The sequence below is a fragment of the Diadema antillarum genome, unplaced genomic scaffold, assembly GCF_040938485.1.
Source record: "Diadema antillarum isolate AM-2024a unplaced genomic scaffold, OU_Dant_1.0 seq00000847_RagTag, whole genome shotgun sequence".
NCBI lineage: Eukaryota > Metazoa > Echinodermata > Echinoidea > Diadematoida > Diadematidae > Diadema > Diadema antillarum.
The window spans coordinates 2050214-2076327 of NW_027271721.1; the positions used below are offsets into that span (position 1 = coordinate 2050214).

General features: G+C 39.1%; 1 long non-coding RNA gene across 1 annotated transcript in view; it reads right to left on the bottom strand.

Annotated features, from left to right (window-relative positions):
- The window catches only part of LOC139740333 (uncharacterized), a 134938-nt gene extending 112912 nt beyond the window's left edge, over positions 1–22026 (bottom strand). Inside the window, exon 1 of the long non-coding RNA XR_011711557.1 lies at positions 21775–22026. This is a non-coding gene — a long non-coding RNA (uncharacterized lncRNA). The remainder of the gene's footprint in view (positions 1–21774) is intronic.
- Positions 22027–26114: the final 4088 nt, after the last annotated feature.

A 26114-nucleotide genomic window follows, 5' to 3' on the forward strand; every position in this document is an offset into this window, starting at 1 on the left:
AAGTTTGTGCTTGCTTTTATTCAAATTACGAATACTGCAGCCCATATTATGCATCAACCCGTTAGTTTTCACATCAAGGAATCATTCATACATGTAATAGTGAATAAAGATATTGCCACTGGCACAAGACATCATATTGGCAGGAAATAAAACGGGTATACTGCATAGCTTGGTGACAAAATGGCCCCTTGATGGGCGTTGGTAAAAAGACACAAAAGAAAAGTCACAACGGAATGAATTAAGTCAGCACCACTATGAATATATGCATTTAATACATTTCTCTGATGTCCCTAGCTCCATAATTCAGCACTCAGTCAAGGGAATCTTATATTGTAGCAAAGCAGGGATCTCCATAAATGAATGCTCATAAAAAAACCCTATTTTTGTTTTACAACCTAGGTCTGCATTTACTTTTGATTTAAACAGGGAGGTGAGAGGAAACCGTCTCACCTTGATTTAAACAATAACAGTGTAGGAAACTACAGTCTAATCTAATATCCAGGTAATCTAAGATGATTTTAGAATTCCCCCGTGTGCATAGTCCATTTTCTTGTTGTGACATTTACATATCCAAGGAGAAAGCATCCACGAAGCGTACGTAAAACCAGCTCGTAGGAGAGAGATGCTGACGTCATCACGGAGCTCGATGCACTACAAGCCGTCATTACTTCAAAATTCAAACACAGCGCAAAAGGGCTGCATCGTTTATCTACAGGCGGAACATGTCCTGCAATTTGCCAAAGCGATATTCTTTTAAGCCCGTATCCACAGACACTGGTGCTCTGATATTGGATTAGTGCAAAGGGGAAAGAAATAATCCATTTTAATTCCGTTGATAGCTTAGTCAACTCGCCCTTATCTAATTATTGAGTCCCTTGCTCCCGAACTCTTAGCCACCCTTGAGCCTTGGGACAGAAGGGCTGTGGAGGGTTCACAGAAAGGCGGAGAGGCAGTCCTAATGGATGAAGGGGGGTGTACAGCAAGGAAGAGAGACCAGAGGTATAGATGGAAACGGGCTGAGCTAGAGTGGGCCCGTAGTACGACTTGAATAATGACTGATGCCATTGGGATGCAGAATGCAACACAAATTTATGGACCGGTTTCGGGTGTCAGCGTTGTGTCTCAAACTTGTATTTCAAGAATACTAAGAAACCAGAAGATTTCCCAAACTGGATGATGTATTTTATTTCTCAGTGTGGATAACCATGTCACACCAATGAGCAGAAGGCAGCGAGGGATGGCATTTTCTTTTTTTACAGGGACTTAGCTGATATCCTGGCTCTTCATTATCTCAAACCAGCTGTGGAATCAAACCTGACCTGACTGACCCCCTTTCAAATGAGAGAGTTTTTGTATCCATATACTAATATGAGATCTACAGATATACGACGTATGGATATTATATTGGACCTTTTTTCACATTTGAATACCCTCATATTGACACATTGTTTCAATATATGACATTTTTCGATACAATGTGATTTCGTATGATTATCCTATATCCATGACATTTCTTTTCTTTCTTTTTTTTTGCGTCTGAAAGCTCTTACAATGTATGTCCATACATCGTATAAGTAGGCGGGGCTTATTCACAATGCGCGCTTAGGGCCTGACCTCTACTACAGATGAGTCTAGCACGAAGCATAAACGCAAAGTTTGTACTGCGCAATAGAGAGACTTTTACTTGTACTTGTACCTTAGCTTCCCATGAAGGTTCAACTGAGCGCGAGGTTTGAATATGATTAATTATCAGATAATGAGGCATTGCATCTGAATGGACTCACATCACTATGTCGTATATCCCTACGTCATATGAATATACCATTATAAGTCAGTATGTCTGAAAGCACTTTGGGCTGGACAACTAAACTGGACACCATTCATGTCAAAACTCTCAATATCATAACACAGAAGATGGTAGTGCATCTTCATCAAAATAATGTTCTCTGTATTAGATGGTATACATACATGTATACATGTGAGGATAACAAACACATCAGCTTCAAGTATAGTTCAAGATTCCCTGATTGCCGTAATAAATTGCGTCACGTACACACATTGAAAAAAAAACAAAGGTACTAGCAATCATTTCTACACATGACAATTACATACAATGTAGGTTATGTATGTGGTAAAAGCAGTCTCATGCTATTACACAAGGTCTTTTTTTAAGTCATTCCTTGCAAAATCTTCGGGGAAATTTGTTCTGGACTCTTGCTTCTCTGCTCTTTTGAGCAGTTCTATCAACCGAGAAATAAAATAAAATCGTCGCCTGTGCCCAGGTAATGGCACTATACAATCAGCATGGAGGCGTAAAACACACAGTCCAACAATAAATAGACCGTGTCAAATGCAGGAAAGGGTTTTTAGATCGGCAAAAAATATATGCAGTGCATTCAACTTTTGGTGACTGACAACCTGTCCTACAGAAGAAAACATCAATGGCTCAGCTATGGACCTTTACATAGATACAATGTACAATTTTTGTACACAAGTACACATGTACAAAGCTCATATTCATTACTCTCATATACTCTCTCACCACACCTTTTTCTCTCCTTCAAAATTGAATTGTTTTATTAAAATCTACAGAACATATTTGCGTTGGCTGAAAAAAGTCTTGCAAATCCTTTGGATGCATCTAGTAGGTCCTTCACACTACAACATTTTCAAAAATATTTAAAAAAGACTGGTGATGATATGAAAAAGTGGTATACATTTTCTTGTGCTCAATATGTTATTGATGTAATGATCCAACATTTGAATTTAAATGGGGTATTGTGTATAAATGGGTCATTGGTTAATAATGGGTGAAATGGAGGTAACAAGCACTTTCACTCCTTTTTCTTCTCTAAATCAAAGTCTACAACTTGTGAGTATAGGAGAGAGACCCATCTTTAATGGCAAACACAGATATAATCAAAGTCTTCACCAAAAAAAAAAAAAGAAGAAGAAAGAAACAGCAAAGAGACAGTTACAGATTAAATATCTACCATGCTTCAGTGTAAGAGTGCATGCCAGCGGGCTCTTGAAAAATGAACTGCACTCTACTCCGAAATCATGCTCCTGGAGGAAACCCTACGACAAGTGTATAATGGACATCCTTTCCCACAGCCGGGATGGAAGGAAAGAAAGCCTAGAAACACTGAGTGACGGTAGAAAAGAGAAAGAGATAGAAACACAGTTAGAGGAAGAAAAAGAAGTGACAAGCAGAGAAGAGGCTGTGAGCTGGAAACCTCTGATATCTTGACATCGCTCTCCCATCCCAATCAGCGATTCCCAGGCCCGGCCTTATCCCAATATTCCGGGCGGCATCTTTACCTCCGCAAACTTTTGCCGGAGAGACAGCACTCTTGCCCGCATCTTCACAGGGGGGAGATGTGTACATGTTCAATACCGGGGCCTGAAATCGGAGACAGATGCGATGACGATTGTGCGCTAATCTCATCGATCATTCCCGGGATTCTTTTTCATTAAAACACTGGACTTACTTGGTACAGGAAGGAGCAGAATCAATATCGCCCTCATTCACCCTTCCGTGTGTTCCTTGCTCCCTCACTTTCCCCTCATCTTCTCACTCTAGTTCCTCCCCTCCTCCATCTCACCCCCCCCCCCTCTCTCTATATATCTCTCTCTTCACTTTTCTTTTGATTCATCTTCTTGTGTCCAATATTCAGTGGAAATTGTTTGCTCCCTTTAAAACCACCCATTACTTTCAAATCCATAACTTCCACAATGCATCAAAGTCGCTATTGTTGTACTTGCATTTCAAGAGCTCTTCAACATCTCTTAAAAGATCCCAGCTCTGATTGCTATACTCTCCCGACTGCTGTGCAATATAATCTATGTTCCGTATATTTCACAATTTTGTTTTTCACGAATTTTGCAAGTTTGACAAATATTTGCAAAGTTAATGACTCATGAAAATGTACTGCCTCTAAAACACAAATGTGTTATAAACATGAATTGTATCAAAGTTGGAAAATCCTTTTACAGTAATACTTCCTTTTCATTTCATCAAAGTGGTTTTCTATTGCAATTTCAATCACAGGCGAAATATGTCGTACAGGTCCCAGTTCTGGAAATAACAATCGCGAAATGTTTGATGTATACAGTACAACATTCTGTGCCAAGCCCCTGACATAAATACATTCGATATTGCCTGTAACTCACAGAATATGTTATCAAATGTGGTCTCTCCTTCAAATGTGTAAGCACTGATCAGACAGTGTGATGTGATATATCACAGAGTAGTTCATCACTGCTCTTATACCATGATAACTGTGTAGGGTTTCACACAAGTTTATGAATGTTGATGTTTATATAAACATGTTTCATGCTCATCATGTTAACTTTGGCAAGCCTTAAATTGGATTTGAATGATAATTTCTCCCAAAATACAATTCTCAAATCATGTTTGGCAAATTGTCAGAAAGGTGTTTTCCCACAGAATTTTGTTTTGACTCTGGATGAGCATTTGCACTCCGAACACTTTAATTTTTGGAGAAAAAAGAATAGCAAGGTGTATCTAAGCTTGACCTTGCACTTACAACGTACATGCATTAATGTCTGTCTTTGCTCATTAGCATATCAAGAGTTGTACATTTGATTAACAGACCATGGAGTTTGTGAAACAGCTGTCACATGGAATGTTGCTTGCAGTTTGCGGGGAGACTTATTTTGGTATACCAACGTTCCGCTAACTCCATAACAAATATAAAAGCATGTTTAAGAGACACACGATTACAAACCAGATTTTTTTTGTAAGTCTGAAACCTCTCTTTATATGCTGGGAAAGTTGTAGGAACCACCGCATTTGAACTGAAGTCGCGATTCCACACAGAGTTAACTCCTTCCTGCACTGTACTCTCCTCTGCCTTCCACTCTGCCCCATCGGAACACTGATGCTTCCAGCGGGATCCAATTTCAGATGATTCAGGTCAGTCTTTACCCCCTTGTTTGTATTCCCACAGTGAAAATATTTCCTAATCAATGCTAAACCAATTAGTTGCCATTCAATACGGCTCAAGAGGGTGTAACTTTCACGTCAAAGCAAACCTCTGCATGACGTCGACTTCATGTCTTCTGTACAAGCCCTCCCCTTCCAATGCATCCAATAAAAATGTTATATCAATTACAAGTTCACTTGTTTTTTCTTCTAACCCACATCACTTCGAAAGGAAAATCAGTCTCGGCAAGTTACTGTTCATATTATATTCAGGGCAAACTTCAGAACTTTATTCTATTTTATGACCTCTTCCCTCGATTTTTTTTAATTTCACAGACAGTATGTCAAGATAGTACCTTATGACTGGAAATTAATGTCTTGACATCAAGTGCCCATTAATCAAATCAAACTGAGTCATAAGGGCTTTTTACACTTGTAAATTTTTGCTTAGCCCCGGACCAACGGTGGGGCTAAGGGGGGGCCTTAGCCCCACCGTTGGTACGGGACTATCCTTAGCCCACTTTCTGTTTACACTCGTTTTTGCCAAAGTGGGCTAGCCCCACCGATAGTACGGTACTATCTGGCCCTGCAAAATAGCAGGGGTTAGCACCGCAATTGCGGTGCCAAGCAAGTGAGTGTAAACAGAACGAAAAAATAATCCTGGGCTAAGCGACGGAGACGAAGTCCGACCCTCACTGACCAATCAGAAACGAGGTAATCAAGTGCTGCCGGTGCGTGCGTGTACGTGTACAGTATACAGCGTAATTATGAATATTCATGTGGTTTGGAAAGTCCGGGGCTAAGAAATACGAGTGTAAAAAGGTCAGTTTTCTCCTTAGCCCCGGACAAGAGATAGTACGGGACTAATTGGCGAGTGTAAAAAGCTGAAAAAATTGGTACGGGACTAACGATAGTCCTGGGTCAGAGAAAGTCCGGGGTTAAGAAACACAAGTGTAAAAAGCCCTATAATGTAAGTGCACTGATTCTGCACTATCAATTCTGTGTTTCGATTACTACCAGAATGTCAGCATCTTTTTACATGGCACTTCCCATACTTTAAAAAGAATGCTGCTCAAAAAGCTGAATTATTTAGCAAATACAATGTACCTAATAAAATGCTGACAAGGCATTCTTGGAAGTGAAATTTTACCCTGACGGAAACATTTCTTACAGAAGAAAAAGCAACGATCAAAACAAGTAGCAAAATAACTGCATTTCTTCTTAGGAAATAACAGATATTATTGATCAACTTCCTCGATAAATCCTGTTATCGGACAGAAATCAGCAATGTACATGGGTTGCTTTTGTTAACACATTGTAGCACACTTTTCTTCTGACATCGGCAACCTGACAATGTGACCCAGAGTGTTGCAGGTGACTATCCAGAAAGATTTTGTAACAAAAGACAAACTCAATGGAGGAAATGAAATGAGCTGGAAGCAGGTGAACAATATTGGCTCATAATTTGGCGCCCTCTGGGGTGAACGAAATGGGCCCATGCGCCGGGTAAAAAATGCTGAAAGGACAGGATACAATGTGAATTTGATTTTTTTTTTCCCTTTTCCTCTTCTGTCTTTTAGATCATTCCCCGATCCCCCCCCCCCCCCACAAGTGCTCCCCAGACAATTCTAGGCAAAGTCGTTGCAATGAATTGGCCAAATGCGTGGTTGGCAAGCAACCCACTGCACGGACAATATTGACGAAGAAATCTTTTTCTCGCTCGGGGTTGTACACATTACTTCCCATTGTCATAATTGATACCCTCGAGCAAATAGGGATTGCACAAACACGAACAACAAACAGCATGCAATTCTGCCAATACTTTTGATGTTCATATCTGCCTTTACTGACCACCTCCCCTCCCCCTCCCCCCATTACTACAGTGGTATTTATCTTTTGATACGGACATACCACCTTGTTTATCTGAACTAAAGCATTACCCCCAGATGGAGTTTCCTTTTACAAACTATTCATACATTGTCACTGTTTACTTACAGTGTATACTACATTTTGTATGTGGTACGTACATGAAATGCATAGAGTTTTATCTCCATCTTTGTACAAGTTTGTAAATTTGTGTGCTGAATTATTTCTCTTTGAATTTTATGTAAAAATTCATGACACAAGACATGGCATTTACTCTCAATTAATCCCTACTACAGTTGTTTTAATAAGACCTTGCATAATACTCACTATGTACAATTGAAAAGTCTCCATAATAAATGCCTCTCATTCACAAAGTCATAAACCAACATACAAAGCATACACTAAATGCCATAGCAAGCATAGAAAATGTTTAAAAATTAAAGTCAAGTAAAAGAAGGGGAAAAGAAAGGCAAAGGAGAAACAATTATCTCTTTCTGTGCGTCACAAATACAATATCTATAGTATATCTAGGTCTGTGCCACAACAACCTCTAGCCTTGTTACAAGCATGATTGATTCGCTAAGTCTGCCCGCCGATCCGAGTCGCCGCGCGACAGTGATCTGGCAACTGCGTTGTCGTCGAGGACTCATGCCTCGCCTGCATTGTTTATGTCAGGTGCTGTTCCAGGCGGGTGACGCTGAAAGGGTTCTTCACACGAGGGAGGGACCGTTACCTGCACGCCGGGTATTGATTAAATAAAGCAATTAGTACATTCCCCGGTGAATGTCGCAGATTGGTAAAGTCGACATTAAGTAGCAGGTCCACACAGGGACAAACTTGTCATTTGCCTGTCTGATTAGCGACCTCATGAATATCAATCACCGATATGAACTTTGTTTAATGTTTTTGTGTGTGCGTGAGTGTGTGTGATTGTGAGAGAGTACAGTATAATGTGACATGCGGTCATGAACCTAGCACTCTATTGTGTTGCATTTATGCTGCACACACATGAAATTACTTGATTGACACCGTGATAGTTCAATGAAAAAAAAAATCCCTCCAAAAGCAAGCAATTACACAGTATGGTATTCTCACTAGCATCAAATGACTACATGTACATCCTCTTTGCGAGGAATGGACACACAATTTTCTTACGCTGAAATTTACAATACAATGTGGTCATGTGGGGGCGCTGTGGCATAGTGGATAAGACTCCCGACTCCCAAACGGAGGATCGTGAGTTCGAATCCCGCCCAGTGCTTACATCCTTGGACAAGATGTTTTTACCCACAATGTCCCTCTCGACCCAGGTGTATAAATGGGTACCTGGCAACGCTAGGGTAATAATAATAGCAGGGCCCTCTGGTAGAGCAGTGGCAACACTGAAGAGGCTACCCTGGGTAAATAAGACCTTATTATTATTATATATATATATATATATATCTACATTCATTCATCCAATAAATTTTTCATTGCCTATTAGATATTTCACAACAGAAAAAAAAATCTGCAACTTTCACATTTGCCGGTATCTATATTTTTACAAATTAGGCAAAAACACAGAAGACCTATATGGAGAAAACAAATATAGGCACAGGATTTGAATGACATAGGATATGAACAAGACACTTGATATAATATCACATTTTATTTTTCTATTTACCTTGGAATAGCCCTATGTTGTACTTCAGGATCACAGCTTATCCTGAGAATTTGCAGATGCAGAACATTCATAAAACTGAAATTATGATAGCACTGCAAGAAAAAACAAATGTGAATACTCCTCCTGGTCCTGTATTCCTACACCATTTTGTGCTCTCACAGAATGATTGAAAATTCCTCTCATCTAAATGATGACAACTGTTATCTTTCTATTCTAAACTGAATTTAATAATTCTCGCAATAATAATCCAGACAATATACCTGTGTACAATTACTTAACAAATATGAAACAAAGATATAAAACTAGCAAACATGTATGTATATTACCGATATAAAACTCAGAGTACGCATATGTCTATTCCCAGGTGATATGAAACTTGTTATGATATTGATAAACTCATCACTGAATATTTGATAGAATCATCAACGAGCTATTCTCTGTCCATTGTCATTTACTGCTGCACAACGCATCACGTGATCGAGTGATCAGTTGTGAGGACTGCAGCGCTCTTTCCTATTCATTTTTCTTGCTTCGGGGTACTATTTATTCTCTCCTGCTTGTGCCATTATTTGATTTCCGATTGGTTGCGTCTCCACCACCTGGCTGAACCTCATCAATGCCGAGAAAAGACCACATTATCACCTGCTGAAAATACAGGTAAACATGAGGGGCTACACGATGACTGCAGCCATCAAAAGCGCTGGTTGATGGTGAAGCAGAAATCTAAGTTACAAAACCTTATGGACAACGCCACTCATCTTCAAGACAACCCTCCTCACTTTTCAGTAAAATTCACCTGCCGTAGGTACTGGGTACAATATGATGGTAGAATTTAACAATGTCTTCTTCTATATATTCTTTTCTACATGTGACTTTATACCATGAAATATTAATTCAGCACTTAAAATACTTACTAAAACCCCTTACATGAGAATGTACAAGCCCACGGCAGAGTGTTCCCACAGGACATTTGAAATTTGCATAATACAAAATAAATTGTACATCAGGTCACAAGACTACAAATAATCTCACTAACCAGTCCATCGATAGTCTTGAAAACAGAGCCTAAACCATTTACTTCAGGCAAAATGTATTTTAGTACAAAATCATCAAAAGGCACTAGACATAACCCAGGATACATTCTTAATGATGATGACTGACTCTCATTCTTTACTGACCGTGGGTACTTTCAAATTGTACATGTGTGCTGCCATTCATTATGAGGTGTCAGGAATGGGTACACAAAATTGTTTGCATGAGGAATCATGACACAAGTTCAATTGGACTCGTGCTGAATGTTTGCAGTCAATTTTCTATGAATTTTTCAAGATAAACATAATCCCAAAAAAATTATTCAACTGTGATCTGCTTAAACCTAGACACTAGATTGACCATACGGTCTCATCCCCACGTACCAAGCCCCCGAACTTGGAGAAAGATGGGCGTACCTTCAATGTGATGTTGTACTCATGGACGACAAAGAGTAAGTGAATAATGGTCATTCATTCTTTCTGACCGGAGATGGGCAGCAATAAATTATGGGGATAACTTTAATAAAATCAAAGGAAATTCATGTATTATACTGTATATGAAAAGAAAAAATGTTTCATCATCTTATTAGAGCAAATGCTGTTCTGATAACCAGTATCTTGGAGCTGCTACTTTTGTACGAACGTTTCTAGTTGTACAGTATTTCTCTTCCACTGGTGTCCCAATATGCAGAGATACAACAAATGCTGGAAGGAAAAATATCCACTGTACATAAAAGGGAGTAAACTTCAAGTATCATTCTACAAATGTCATGTTGGCGCAGTCCTTCAGAATAGAGGCCATAAGTATAACGCTTTCAGACTGGTAAAAAAAAACTTGTTTACGAACATATTTAGAGACAAGTTTAACACTGCTCAGGGAACTTGTCCGAGGTCTGGAAGCAACCATGAATCACGTTTCTCGAAATCACGTTTCCTGAATGTAAGTGTCTCCCCAATCACGTCAGCAGTTTGTGGTCTGTAGTTGTTTTACAATCAAATATTGCTCAATCCTGGTGCACATTTGTAGTTTGAATGGTTTCTCGAAATCATGAGTGAGGAGGAAAATCGTACCCTTGACCTCGTACTTATTTCCATGCATGTTACTACAAGAACCCTTATGTAAGTACTGACTACTGCCCATTTGATTGACCAGCCCTATACTTTGGTACAAGGCTGTTGTAAGGAATATGGTTTGCAGTTATGAAAGAGGAGGGTCGTTTTAATGTCTCTAATGCTCTGTAACTCTCAAGACATTTATTCATACATTTCAGAATTGAGTGTAAACTAGTTACCGTAGTTCTCTGTAAGTGTGAAACTCCTCCTAGTCAGCAATCTAAAAGCAACTCTTGAGCTCATCTCTGATTTGACTGCAAACTAAAAAAAAATTATTTGAGTCAACAGAGCAAATTCCCCCGGACATCAAACAGCCTATTTGTCATTATATGTGTGTTTACTTTGTTCATCAATAGAGGGGGGAATTAATCATACATTCGCCTTCTTTTTAAGCCAGTGACAATTAATTCAGAGGCACTTTAAGCTTGTCATGTGCCAACTGTGGAAAGCTTCAATGGTTGTTTGAATACTACATTGCAAAGTGGGGGTACAAGACATCGTTTGTCTGTCAACAAGTAGAATCCTGCCATGTGTGAATGAGCAGGAAAAGCGTGAATTCTTTTTTTTTTTTCAATTCCACTCATTTTAACACATCACGTCCTAATTTGCTTATTTTCTTTCCAGTTGCCTGCTCCAATTCTCTCTACACTAGTGACCCTCTCTTTTGCCTATTTGTTCCTTTTTTTTTGTCTCTCTCTCCTCTGCCCTTTTCCTTTCCTCTTTCCCTTACTCCAAATCTCTGAATTCTGTCTTTGAAGCATGATATCAGTTAAAACTGAGAATTCTTGAGTCTCTTTACCACCAAAGCATTAATGCCCTTCTCGCTCTCAGCTGCTACTTCAGTATACATGGAGTGGTGACATTCTGAAAATAGCTCCCTGTATCAATTTGTAGCAAGACGATGCTAGATGATGCATATACTGTATGTGGGATGTATGACGTTGGGGTGATACAATCTCCAAAATTCCTGCCAAAACCTGTACGTTCCAACCTGTCATCCTACTAGTACCCTTGCTGTTTAGGGGATGAACTTGAAGAAAATGTGGCAATGTCTCCTTCCACATGGAGAAACCCATCTGAGCCATGAAACTCAGGCACGTTAAGACAGCGTAATACTATGATCATGGTCGCCACGGATGTCTGAAGATTTCCTGTCAATATTCATTAAAGAGTGCTTTTTCTTCTTTACTTGGAACTCAACATAGTAAATCTGTGGCGAGTCCTAGTCTGTCAGGCAGACCCAAAAATATAAATTTCCAAGATTTGCTTGGCGTTTCTTCCTTTTCTGAGGGCACATGTAAAATGTATGCAGGTGCGCACACACACTGGAACTGATATTGCTATAAAAGTACATACAGTGCATTGACTGAGAGGAACTCCAGTTTTGATTTAGAAAGTTAGGGTACTGCTTTGACACAAAGTACCATTTTCTCAATTTATTATCAATGACAGCCTCAATCTATCACAAATGGTATTGCTCTGACACGAAGCTGCTCATATTCCACAGCCTAGGCTTCACTTTCCACCAGCCTACAGCACACGTACTGTGGTGTACAACACTCACACACACACCACAGAATAGAATTAGCTACATAGGCTGCCTTCATAAACATTATAATACTGTATCAATTTATGAAGCGCAGTGTACATACATGTAGGGCCTATGTAAGAATATTCCTCTGTACTGCAAAAGCTCTTGATAAGTTAAACAATATGAATAGTTAAATGAAGAGATGCTTTACAACATGAAAGTCTGAATATGATGATGCTACAGTTAGGGATTTCCTGATTTTTAATGATAAGTTATTCAAAAGTTTGGGGTCTGATCGGGTAACTGCTTGATTTCATGATGTTATTTTTGTTTTGCATGTTGGGGTCTATTGAAGAAGAACATCTTTAGAATTGTGCAAGTTATCACTGTGTTTGCTAGATTTTATTAGAAATATATTGTACAGGTCTGTAACATAACTACACATGTAAGGGCTTGACCAATAAGTGCCTTTTATACTATCAGCTGATTTCATTCTGATTTCTGAACCAAAGTCTGCTTCAAAAGACTATCTGGGCACGGAGTATGAAGCATGAAGCAATGTGCATGGCTGAATGAGTAATCCAATAATATACACGCAATGTAATTAAAACTTACGCTTACTGGGGCAATGCTATAAATGGCCAGCACCATGCATGTGCATGTCCCCCCGAACATTTTTTTCTTTCTCTCTTTTCTAGTCTTTTTTTTTTTTTTTTTTTTTTTTACATGCAATTGCAATGCCACATCAGAAAATAGACAGTACATGAAAGCAGGAATTATGAGCTGTGGGAGTCTAGGTTTGCAAGTGCCGACGTTTAAATAAACACTGCAGCATTGGGCCTGGCTCCTTTTCAATTAGCGACAGTAAAGCTTCCTCAAACAAAACGGCCATTAATATTCAGGGAGATAAGCTCGCTTCAGAATTGCCGTCTACAATGTACATCAAAATCTGCGATGATGGTTTCATCGGATTAAATTGACGGCAGGCTACACTGCGTCATGCAATGCCAAACTCTAGCTATTAGGGGTAATCCGTTAACCTGGTACGTGGGCAAAAGTTGGGTTGGTATGCAGTCACTCGTAAGCTCATTTTGCATAATGAGCCCATTGTGTACAGTTTGAACCTCCACAGAAAAGCATTCAGATGTAAACTATGGATACCACTTCCCTTCCTCCCTTTTTTTTTCACAAATTGAGATTTGTAATAGGTTATATTTCAATACTAACCAACAAAAAGTCACTTTGAAACCTATTTCATTTATCTAGTTTGCACTATTTAGCTTTTCATACTTTTACGATGCCATGATCGAGGACACAAACCTACCCAACAAAAGCAAACAGTATTAAAAAAATAATAATAAATGACATGAAAAACAAAATGCAGACCAGCCAACATAAAATGGAACAAAGTGATGGCAAGGCCATCACATTGTAGCAGGCCTGATTGTAGTCCTCGTACTGATCAGGGGGGCGTTTCATCAACGAGTTCGTCGGAGTTTTCACCGACGAATTTGCTATCAGCCAATCAGACCAAGGATTTCATTAGCTTTTAACAGTTGTCAGTGTAAATCCTTGCGTCTGATTGGCTGATAGCAAATTCGTCGGTGAAAACCCCCGACGAACTCGATGATGAAACGCCCCCCAGGACAGTTCTTGGACATGTCTCTCAAAACCTGCAGCAGTTGCCACATTCTAGAATCAAAATGTACTCTATCTTGTTTCTTTATCTGATTGGACAATTGGTCAAGTGCCCAATAAAGACCTACTAGTGTTGGGATACATGTACCATGGAATGGGAAGGCTGGCGAAGGCTCGGATGCATTCCAGAATCCCTTTAAAGATAATATAAAGTTTTGGTACCGGTACCTAAAAAGTTTCCCTGAGTTTCCTTGTCTTAGTTTGTGTTTCAGGTTAAAGTGCCTTTCATATAACTAACACTGTGAGACTTACTCGCCCCAAAGTCCTCTCATGTCTCAGTAATCATGCAATAATGGTTTCGTAGCAGAGCGGGCTCTGAAAAATTCGAACGAGCCGTTAGTTTGACTCGACGCGGTACCGCGAGAATCAATATACACGTATTGTACGAAACCATTATTGCATGATTACTAAGACATGAGAGCACTTTGGGGCGAGTAAGTCTCACAGTGTTATTTATATGAAAGGTACTTTAACCTGAAACACAAACTCAGACAAAGAAACTCAGGGAAACTTTTGAGGAACCAAAACTTTATATTATCTTTAACAAATTGTGTACAGCTTTTAACTTGTCTCTGTGCACACGTATGCACACAGACGAAGGACCTCGACTGGAATTGACCGTTACCAGTGAGCGTACACTTTGATGCATATATTTGCTGACCGGTGCACCATTGTATATGTGACTTTTGAATGTACCCCAATGGACAGCGAATGAACAGGGCCACTCATAAATCCCCAAGCTACCGGATTTTGAAAAGGTAAACATTCCTACTTTTTTTTTTTACTTGCCCTGAGATGAATGTTGGTTTTCTTGAGCATGTGAGCTGAAGATCTTTACTACCTTGAAATATGCTATCTGTGCAACTCTTATTGGTGAACTGATTTAAAAACTCAGCTTGGTTCAAACGGACACAAATTAAGACACTTATCTTGATCATTGAGAATAGCTACAGTCAACAAACTATATCATACTATGTACTCATAAACAGCTGCCTTATAACGACTCCACAGAATATTCTTATCAATATATCGCTGTGTAAATATGAAATCGCCTCAGCATTAAACAAATGCACACAGCTCACACACTTTTGAGTGATATGCAAACATGTACTGTTTGATCACATTCATGTCTGTTGCAATTACTCTTCACCTCTTGATAACAAACAAAAAAATGATCAAAGTGAAGCAAGTCAGAAATAGAAAAAAAAATAATCCTTTGTGATGAAATCTCTTGGAGGTCTATGTTGAATTTCTTTGGATTCCTTCTTGCAATTCTTCATTCTACTTGGAATGAAAATTATTCACTTTTTAGAGGGGGGGAGGTGTGTAATCAACTCACAACAGGGTTGTACTTTCACATATCCATGATAACTTTTAGAAGTGAATGACCTACATCAACTTCATACAAATTCCTTCTCAAGTGAACATCTTATCACAAATTTGAATGAAATTCACAAATAGTGAGCATTTGTGCGCCAATACAATTCTTACATAGGGCTATGCTTTGAGTCCAGTCTTTCTTTTGTCCAGAGTAAGCAAAAAGACTGTACAGCCACATGCAAATCTGTTTCAGTCTACCTGCTCAATTATTGGCCAGGAGAGAGAGAGAGGGAGGGGAAAAAAAGAAAGGAAAAAAGAGAATAGCATTCATAAGTTCTGTATAGCAACAATCCAGGGGCCTAGCAAAAAGGGTCTGCCCACAACGATTGACAAACTCGACAGTGTGGAAGAGAAGATATTAGAGTGTCAAAAGCCACTGTATGGGTGGCTGTGTCTGTAAAGCTCCATTGTGCTGCTGTGATTGTTGTGCACAGGGTTCTTTCTTTCCCCTTCACACGGCAGAGAAATTTGCAAGGTGCAATACTGCCAATAAAATGGCAGTATTGCACCTAAAAACATAAAAAGAAAACCTTTACAGGCAATGAGACCTCTGACTCGGTCCATGAAGCAGATAAATAGGGCTTTATTCCGTTGGCTGAGGGTGAGGGTCCTTTTGGTAACCATGTGCCACATATTACATGTCAAAGTAACAATAAAGCATGGACCACCAAATCCAGAGCCTGTGAAGTAATGGTACTGCTTTACAGTATGCCAGTCCTCGCCCCCCCCCCCCCACCCCAATCATTCCAAACTTTGGCAGAGTTGGCCAGACACAACTTTACTTCAATAAAAACATAAAAAGAAAACCTTTACAGGCAATGAAACCTCTGACTCGGTCCATGAAGCAGATAAATAGGGCTTTATTCCGTTGGCTGAGGGTGAGGGTGATTTCGAGACAGACACAAACACTTAATCAGATTTCTGGTCAATGAAGTCCACTTGTCCGCAAACTGGGAGGATTTACCTCAGTTACTAGGACTTCCAGAAACGCCCTTTCTTTTCCCATCGGAGGGAGAATCAATCATGATGTTATAGGTGAGCCCGTCATCTTTGTTTATGCATCACCTCAGTAAAAGCATATTAAACATGTCCACCCAAAACATACTCAGAAGATTAGAGTAGATTGTACAGTAGCAGTAGAAATCTTGTCCACTGGGTATACATGTACATACACCTGTAGGTCTTCTCTCAGCACACTATACATTTTCTTCTACTACAGGAAGCCACTCTATGCAATGCATGGAAATGCTATTCTGGTTGAAAGATTTATGAAATGGAAGATAAACAGGAAAAAGTTTCATGGAATTGAGTCATCAATATCTACAACAAATCATGCCATCAACCAAAATTGGCAATGAACATCTGACAAAACTGTAATCCATCACTTAACTTTTTACAACCTACACGTAAAGAGACAAAACTTCAGTTCTAAAGAATTTGGAGCTGGCATGCCAACCTCTCGGAACTATGCACAAAGATCACACCAAAATTGCCTTGAGGTTAGCTGTTCTAGACCACAATTGATTCCTATTTTCCAACGCCCGACAATGTACAATATAGCCTTGCTGAAGATGTGAGGTAGGCCTACTGGGTGGGAAAAAACAAGTTACAGCTCACAAAATTTGAATCTGGCAATCTCTTCAAGGTTTCAGACTGGGCTCACACACAGCTAGAGCCACATGACACCTTCTTTCGTCGCTGCAAAATTGAACATACTGGCAAGCCATTATTTAATTCTGGGTTCATCATCAAGACGAGCGACGACAAAAACTGATTACAGAATCGAGAGGGAGTGTAGGCAAGTTGGTCTCCATCACAGGGCAAAAGAAAGTTTCCCCCGCAATCGCAAATGCAGTTGCCATGCAACTCATCCCAGTAATATACACTGTATGGTTGTTACTTGAAAAGAGACTACAGGAAACTAGTAACATGTGACCACAAGGGCTTCCCAACTCTTCTAACTGTCCTCACTTGCAGACTTTGCAGGATCATTTTTTAAGCAGGAGCAGACATGCCGGAGGTAACATGCATGAAGATTTTTTGTTGCTCATGATGAAACTTCAAAGCAGTTTTGCTAGGATTGGAAACACACTTCGCTGAAGAGCCTACAATGTTCATGTACATCACATGACTAACGAGCATTTTGATTGGTTGTGTCCACCACAGAATGGCCAATCTACACTGGAATACTGGAACCGCAAGACCACATGCCTTGACTAATCTTTCAGATGGCTCATCAAAATGTTAAATATATGGGAATTTAGGCCAGATATTCATGACACGCACATAATAATAAGTTGGTAATGCAGGCTACAAAACAGAAGTTGACCATTCTAATCTTTCATATTCTCTCTCTTTTTATATTCTTTATTGCATTCCATGAGTAAATTTATACACTGTATATAATTATGTGATATTCATTGACCTTGACCCCCCCCCCCCCTATGCAGTACAAAGATGTATCATTGTGCTCACTCCTAGTATAGAAATATTGTGTTGTGCTAGCATATAATGCAATATAAGCCTACCAGAAAAAAAGAAAACATCAATATGAAAATTGTGTATGGGAAGTCCTATCTACACTGTATAACACACATTTGTGGACAATACCATTGCAATTATACGACGGATGGCTTATGATGTCAGTTGCTATCACAGGCTAAACTAGCGAGATATAGAAATGCTGGCATATCAATATTTCACGAACTTCTTTGCTATTTTCAGAGCTTAGCTGCAAAAGCACAATGAATACAGAACTACCCTATCTGTAATAAATGTTTAATGAGTACTATTATTTCATATTTATGGCAATATACAATTGTATTGTGCACAATATAACTATCTCTCAGGTTCCAATGGGATCAGTAGTTTTATAATGTCAGCTTGCCTGCAATTCCACAGTGCCAAAATGCATGTAATGTGCTACGAAGTTTTGTTACTAAGATCACGCTCCTGAATGTTATGGTATCTTGTTTTATCATTCAGTCACATTTAAACAAAAATACATAATATATCAAATTTTCTACTACTCAGCAGTTGACAAACTGGCTCAGGGCAATTAAGCAAAAGAAATGGACAACCAGAACAGAGCACATACGGTTGCACATTTAACAGGCATGCAGTGAGGAACTTAAACCGTTATATACTGTACATGTTCTAGGTGAAGAAGCCTCCTTGTACAAAGGACACGAGTTTCAAACTTGCCAGAATACAATGCACCAACATTTCCCTTAAATGTAGCTCTACACACTTTAGTATTTTCCACTGATCAAAGTACACAGAAGTCTACTTTTAAAAAACAAAGTAGCAAGAAATGAGTGAAAAAAATATATGTTCCTTATCTCAGCCCTTTACCTAGATCAATTCTCTCTTTCTTTCACTTTTTCTCCCTCATCTCTCTCTCTCTTTCACTTTTTCTTCCTCTAGCTCCTCAGTTTTCAGTCATTGATGATATATAAAACATTTCCACTAGTTCCTGGCTGATATACAAATGTAACTCCATGTGCTGTGTAATTGAGGAAAACATCAAGTTCATACCAGAATAATATCTCTATGCATTCTTCTCTCTGCAACCTTGAGAATCTCTATGTGATCAAGAGATACACAGTACCTTCACATGACTAACAAGATCGAAGACATGACATTCAAAATCCCTCCAGCCTTGGAGTCAGTCAGTTTGAGACATGCCCTGAGCAGAGCCTTTTTGACTACGAGGTCACTTTCATTGTTTGTAGAATTCACTTCCTGTCCGCCTTTCAGCTGGGGGTGCTATACACAAGAAGTTGCATGTGGATGCACAATAAAGATCTATTTATATCCTCGCACAAACTCTGTACCAGTTCATTAGTCACAAAACGGGCCTCAATATCTCACTGTACAAAACCCTGTGGTGCCTAGTAACCCCTTCCCTTTTGAAATAATGAGACATCAGAAATAAATCTCAAGTTGTACTATCCCACCCTTACAGTCTTATCACTTCTACTATTTACATGGAATGGTGATGCTGAAGAAAAAACTGGTGATTTATTACAATGCGTCTGCTTCCTTCAAGCTCAAGGAAGAAATGTTTACTGTGCCGTATTCTCCCCTGAAACTGCAGGTTCAAGGCCCATGCATGTCTAGCCCTGAGTGAGTGTGTTTTGATCACGGTGCACAGCTGCATGGCACAAATGCTGCGCGCCCAGCACATGCCATATCTCATTTGTGAGTCTCCCGTATTGGACACGGGAGCTTCTTTTAGAACTGGATGATATTTGGGGAGGGGAAGTTGAGGCTCTTTGGTAAGGGAAGCTTAAAATTTGGGGCAGCAAGGCGGATAATTAAGACTGCCGCACTAGTTTGTGGCACTAGATTGACCCCAAGCACGCCATGGAAGGTGTCAGCTTTTAACCTACAGACATACTGCAGGGAATAATTTTCCAACTCAAATTTGATTAGCAATTTCAGCTGGTGAACAATATTTCAAATGATATCCTGTACACTTCTATGGAAGAAAACTGCTACACAAAAGATAGTTGTGTAGCAGTGGTGTAAAAATGCATAGCAAATTGTGATGCGATACCAGGGAAACTATTCCCTGTAATGTGGGATCTGTTATTATTTCTCAATATCACTATCAAATTGAAAATCAATGATATTAAAAGCTCAGTACATATTTTCAAAAGTTTCTTTTTTAGTTTATAACCTACATGTACTACTGCATTTGCATCATAAAAAAGGAAAAAAAAAAGTTGTGTCATGAACACTGTTAAATAACCAACTGGTTTACTCTTGGAAAGTGTATAATGCCCCCTTCACAAAACACTTTGATATTTACAAATGCAAACTACAATTTGTACTGTAATACGCTGTTATTTTCGCGTACATATATTTTCGCGAATGACGAGGCCATAGACATTTTCGCGAATTGATGCCAACGCTTACCTTAATGCACTATTAACAGGGCACATGGAGACGTTTTCGCGTGTTGTTAAATTCGCGATCCAACTTTGATTCGCGAAATTAGCGAAAATTAAACCCTCAAGAAAATAACAGCTTATACAGTACCGGTATATATTGTACATTGTACATACATGTACTAACTGTACACTGAAGCTTTGAAACCCTATACAACAGGGCCCCTAGAGAATGCTGTGTATCACGTACGCAGGGATTTGTATGGACAGGCACCTCTGTGAATAGAAGAATGAATCATGGCAAATTCATTGATCTTATTTTGGTTTCATTCCCTCAGAGCATGGTTGCCACATTTTGAGCATAACTTGGCACGAACATGAAGCAGTCTATCACAACGGAATGACTGAACATGCATTTGAGGTAATGTATTCTTTTTTTTTTACTTTTTCATTGTTTTTTACATTTTAATCAGACTTTCTGATTATAAAAGAAACACATAATGTAAATCCTGGATTCACTAGCTGTTTTTCTTTTCTTTAGAGCCAGTACAATTAAACATACTACTAGTCTTTTCTGCTGTAATGATCATCTTAGTACCGTTATCTACATTGAATGAAAGACCATTTCAAAGGAGTCAAGTTGATTCTAGAATGTCAAAAATATATGATGTGCCATGATGGCTAGTATAAACAAGTCATTACAGATCTACATGAAAATCAAAAATATGGGAGCAATCTTTCTTTCCTACTCGTGATGATTCCATAAGAATATGGCAATATCTAGGACACTGTACATTGAACCTTTTTTCAGTAAGAATCTAGTACTCCATGAGATACAATGTAGAAGTTACAATAATCATTCTACAGGTTCTGTTCTAAACACCAATCACATCAATCTAAGATAATGCAACTTTTGTATCAACTGTGCAGACTTACTTGAGATTCTTCACCTACAAAAAGAGCCAAGTTTTGATTTTATTCCCCTTTACTCATATCTTCTATTAATACTTACATTGTAAATATGCTTTGGTTCAATCATATTCATTTGACTTTTGTAAAGTTTACCTGAATTAGAAGGCCCATAGAAATAGTAAAAATTACTACAAGTACAATTCCACACATATAGACAGCATTATAGATTTTCTAGGGGTCTATACTTTCAAGTTTCATAACTTTTTGTCAAATTAGTACACATGTCTTCGACACCTTCTAGCTACTGTTTCATTTCATGTGACCCACACAGTTCACATGCTTCTAGAATTCATTTCAACAACAACAAAAAAAAAAAAAACAATTAACAATGCAATGGTTCCGTCTTGTTTGATGCCTTGAGAATGAGGTCACAGACGGTAAACAACAGTCATCTGGAAGAATAAACAATGCACAACTGATTTCTGACCTCAATATTCACTAGAAAGTTCCATTATCAAATGGCGATGGCACTGATTTTCATGGACGCTTCAAATACTGAAAATTCCAATGCAAACCGGCTGTGATGGGTTACGCTCAACGACCACAAACAGATGACATTATTAATTTATTTACAACCGCTTCGCCTAGAATGCCGACAACGCAACGTGAATGTATTTAAATAGCACTAGCACTGGGTGCTGACTGCTGCCATCTCATACAACGCAGCGTCTTCTTACCTTACTACACGCGGGGAGACAGCCGCTACGTTGTCGAGAGCGTATCCGCTGAAAACGCTGTCCTTTCGGAGTAATCACCGTCAAAGAAATCGCACTGCTACATGCATGTAACGATACTTGCGCAGTGAATTTTGACCCTTCGTTGTCTACTTCAAACGCCCTTCAAAACGAGAGAAATGTGAGATGAGAATACCTGAATATGAAGTAGAATTTCGTGCTGCCAATAACCGATTGTCACTTTCTTCGATGGATAAAGACTGGCAGGTTAGATCATACAAGGATTCTCCGATTACTCACGTGCGGTCCCGTCCGCATCCTGTGCATTGAGATTGTTGTAATACACATTATATGTGCACAAGCAAAGCAATAACACACAGGAGCTGACATTATGCTCCGTCTACACAATAAACTACAATGGGACAGAGGAACACAATTTTTATAGCGCCATCTATTGCAATAAACATTATAGTCTGTCTTGATAGCTGGAATGTCTTTTTCCATCTCTCGCTCCGAAACATAACATAATTCATAGGGAACAAAAATGCGGGTGTTATATACAAAACAGAAATTATCATTTCAAAACAAAGTGGGATCAATATATGAGTATGTGTGTTATAAACTTAACCTAAATGGAGTCTAATTAGCAAGTGGAACGTGTGTACATGTATACTATTCAGTCTCAGCAGTAATGGGAGAGCAACTGCTTTTTGACTTGGCTTGCAAGAGCATTGCACATAAAATTATACAGTAGTCCTTTCATTTTTTTTTTAATGTACTATATGCACTCCAACAGACCAACTAAACAGTATATAATACTGTACACCAGAAGGTGGATTACTGTACTTCACAAGAAGAAGAAGAAGAAGAAGAAGAAGAAGAAGAAGAAGAAGAAGAAGAAGAAGAAGATCAACCGTTACACACACACACGCACAAAAATGCTCGATCCATCATTCACGATCACACAACAGAAAATTAATACAATTAATGACAGGCATGTGAAATTGTGCTCTAAAACAGGGACAAATTAATGTCTGTTTGTAGTTGAAGTCACTTTGGCTACCATGGAAATAAGACCATCAAAGATAATTAAATTGTTTACTTCTTTCAAATCATCCCCTCTTATAGTCACCCTTTTTATCATTGACACTACTGATAAAAGCCGTCTGAGGGAAAACGTGTTCTCTTTATAATACACTTTCAAAAATTTCACAGGCAGATCGTATATTGCATTGCTAGTTGGTGTAATCATACATTATTTTATTCGACTGCCGTACGAAAATGAGTCGTTTTGCAGTATATCGGCACATGAAAGAGAGAAAGAAACAGAGGTAAGTCACTTACATTGCTTATATAGAGGTATAGCTTTTTCATCTTGTGGAGTCCTGAGTAATGTTCGTTATTCCGAAGGGTCGCTATTGCGAATATGAAATAAGGTTCGTTATTCCGAAACACAAAAATTCCCTAGGGGATATACCTATAGAGGTGCGTTAATCCGAAAATGAAAAAGGGTTAATTAATACGACCGTTTACAGCGTTATTCCGAAGGTTCGTTACTCCGAAAATGAAGTAAGGTTCGCCATTCCGAAGGTTCGTTAATCCGAGAATGAAATAAGATTCATTGATCCGAAAATGAAATAAGGTTAGTTATTTTGAAGGTTCGTTAATCGAAAATGAAATAAGTTTCGTTATTCCGAAGATTCGTTAATCCGAAAATGAAGTAGGTTTCCTAAAAGGCTCGTTATTCTGAAGGTTCGTAAAGCCCGACTGTAGGGTTCGTTATTCCAAATGTTCGTTAATCCAAAAATATGTCTACTGTTTTCTGACTATTATACTTTTCCTCAAAACCGGGTGGTATAGAAATTCTTTTTTTTTTTTTAGGATGAGGATTTGCAATGAGCAACTCCAATATGTCTGGACCACAGAAACAGCCCTTTGAGGCTTAAACCCTGTCAGTCATCCGATAATGGAGGAAGCTCTGCCTTGATGTCAGCCTCTTCTACTCTGATTCTATAGCTCAAACAGAGGATGGCGAGGGTTTGTTTCTTGAATTCTCTTTCTGGAAGTTGAATGGATTGATCTCCGGGGTAGATATTTGGTTATCCGGGGTAGATATTTGGTGAACACATTGACTGGAGGAAGCAGGAGAGCAAGTACCTATCATTACCTGCTAACATAAATGATAATAATGTCTTATTTATCCAGGGTAGCCTCTTCAGTGCAGTGTTGTCACTGCTCTACCAGAGGACCCTGTCATTATTATTACCCCAGCGTTATTGCCAGGTAGGATACCCATTTATACACCTGGGTTGAGAGGGACATAGCGGCTAAAAACATCTTGTCCAAGGACGTAAGCGCTGGGCGGAAATCGAATTTGGGTCCTCCGATTGGGAGTCGGGAGTCTTATCCACTATTTTTCACAACGAAAAACATTTGTTAGACCAGCTAGGAGATGTTTCCACCTCCTTGATCTTACACCATGGACTGAATGAGGAATCAACTCAAAAGAGCTTTCGGACTCTGAGGATTCTTTGATTCACCGTGCCATACCGCTGCAGAGAGGTCAACAGAAGCAGGGCCTGTGGTCAGTTCTTTCTCAAACCCATCTTCGATGGGATGACTTGGTCTGAAGCCTGCTTGTTTGGGGATAAGGTGTTCATCCAAGGAGGAGACGATACGGTCGTAAAGCCTTTTGAATACAAGAGAGCTTGTTACACAGCAGGGTGCTACATGAGCACTTGCCCGATTGCCCGGGGCAAGTGAAAATCAAATTCGGGCAAGTGTTTTGAACAATGAGAACAAATGCTAGCCCAAATTTGGCAAGCAAACAGTTTTAAAGCCACTTTTTTCACTTATATATTTCCCCTACAAACCCACATAATAAACCATACAGAAGCCCAAAGGCATTGGCTGTTTAGTGATGCAACACACTTTATATCTCATTTCAGCAACTTTCCAACACTTTCGAAGCCCCAATGCAATGCAATGGCAACACTTGATCAGACCAAGTTTGCTACTCCATTTAAGCGTGCAAGTCAATGTGTGCTGTTTATTCAACTGATTGTGCTTTATTTAGCCCTTAATTGACTTACACATGATCTTCTATATCATTTCCTTATATTTTGGACTTTCTTTTCAGGCAACCAAACATGAAATTAACATTCGGGCAAGTGTTTCACAGCAAATTTGAAAATCTGCTTGCCCGACTGGGCAAGTGGTAAAATAAAGTTATGTAGCACCCTGCACAGACCTATAATGTAGCAGAGTAGGTATAGGCCGGTAGCACTTCGGGATTTTGAGGCCTTGTATACCTGTTTTCAGTAACGCAATAACTCTTCCTCTACAACTTATATCTTGCCAGTAGTCTTTAATTGCAGGTATGTTATTAAGCAAATTAAACATTATATCTATTGACCATCATTAATTCATTAAGTGCTTCGGGACCAAGGTGCTTGATCTCCTCATCATGCTGGATATAAACCAAAAAGTGTAGAACTGCTTTTTGTACTCCATGGCGTTGATATGCACATCACACAGTTCACAGTCATGGCGAGACTAGTATCGGGAGGTTTTTTATCATCTCCTCCCCTTCCATTCTTCTCCCTCTTCCTCTCTCTCCCTCTCTCTCTAACCCTTATTCCACGAGCATCGTATTGGACCCTCTTGTTTTTCTTCATTGTAATGTTATTTGTTATCGGTTGCCAAACAGTCAAGCTTTGTGCTTATTCTTGGCAATCGTTCTGTATGCAAATTATTAAGATGTTACTCATGTAATTATATTACAGATGCATTGTATAATTGACGAAAAAATGATAACTGTTGAAAATATACTAGAATTATTTTGTACTTTGTTGATGAAATTGCAGAAAGTTGAAGTATTTGAAAAAAATGGCATACAGGGAATAAATAAATCGAATCAAATCAAATCACAAGTAGAGATGTCTAGTATGAAAGGTCTTGACTGCACAGCTTCGGGAATCTTGGCTCTTGGGAGATGCAAGTCTGGGTTTCCTTAGGCTGCGTTCACATAGAAGTATTCGGTATTCGCTATTCGCTATTCGCTATTCGCTATTCGGTATTCGGTATTCGGGCACCGAGTACACCATCACCCGCACCGTCAACTCACCATCCCATGCAGTGAGGATTTCTTCCTCCTACATCCCAGCAAATCTTATTAACAATTTCTAAACTGCATCAGAATGTCAGTCTACATGCTTATTTTTGCTAAAGGGCAAATCCAGACCAAAATTGTCATTATTTCATAAACGAGAGACGGTATACGCTGCAAGAAAATCGAACAAGCTCGATTCCCACTTTGCTATACTATTCGCAGCTATTCGGTA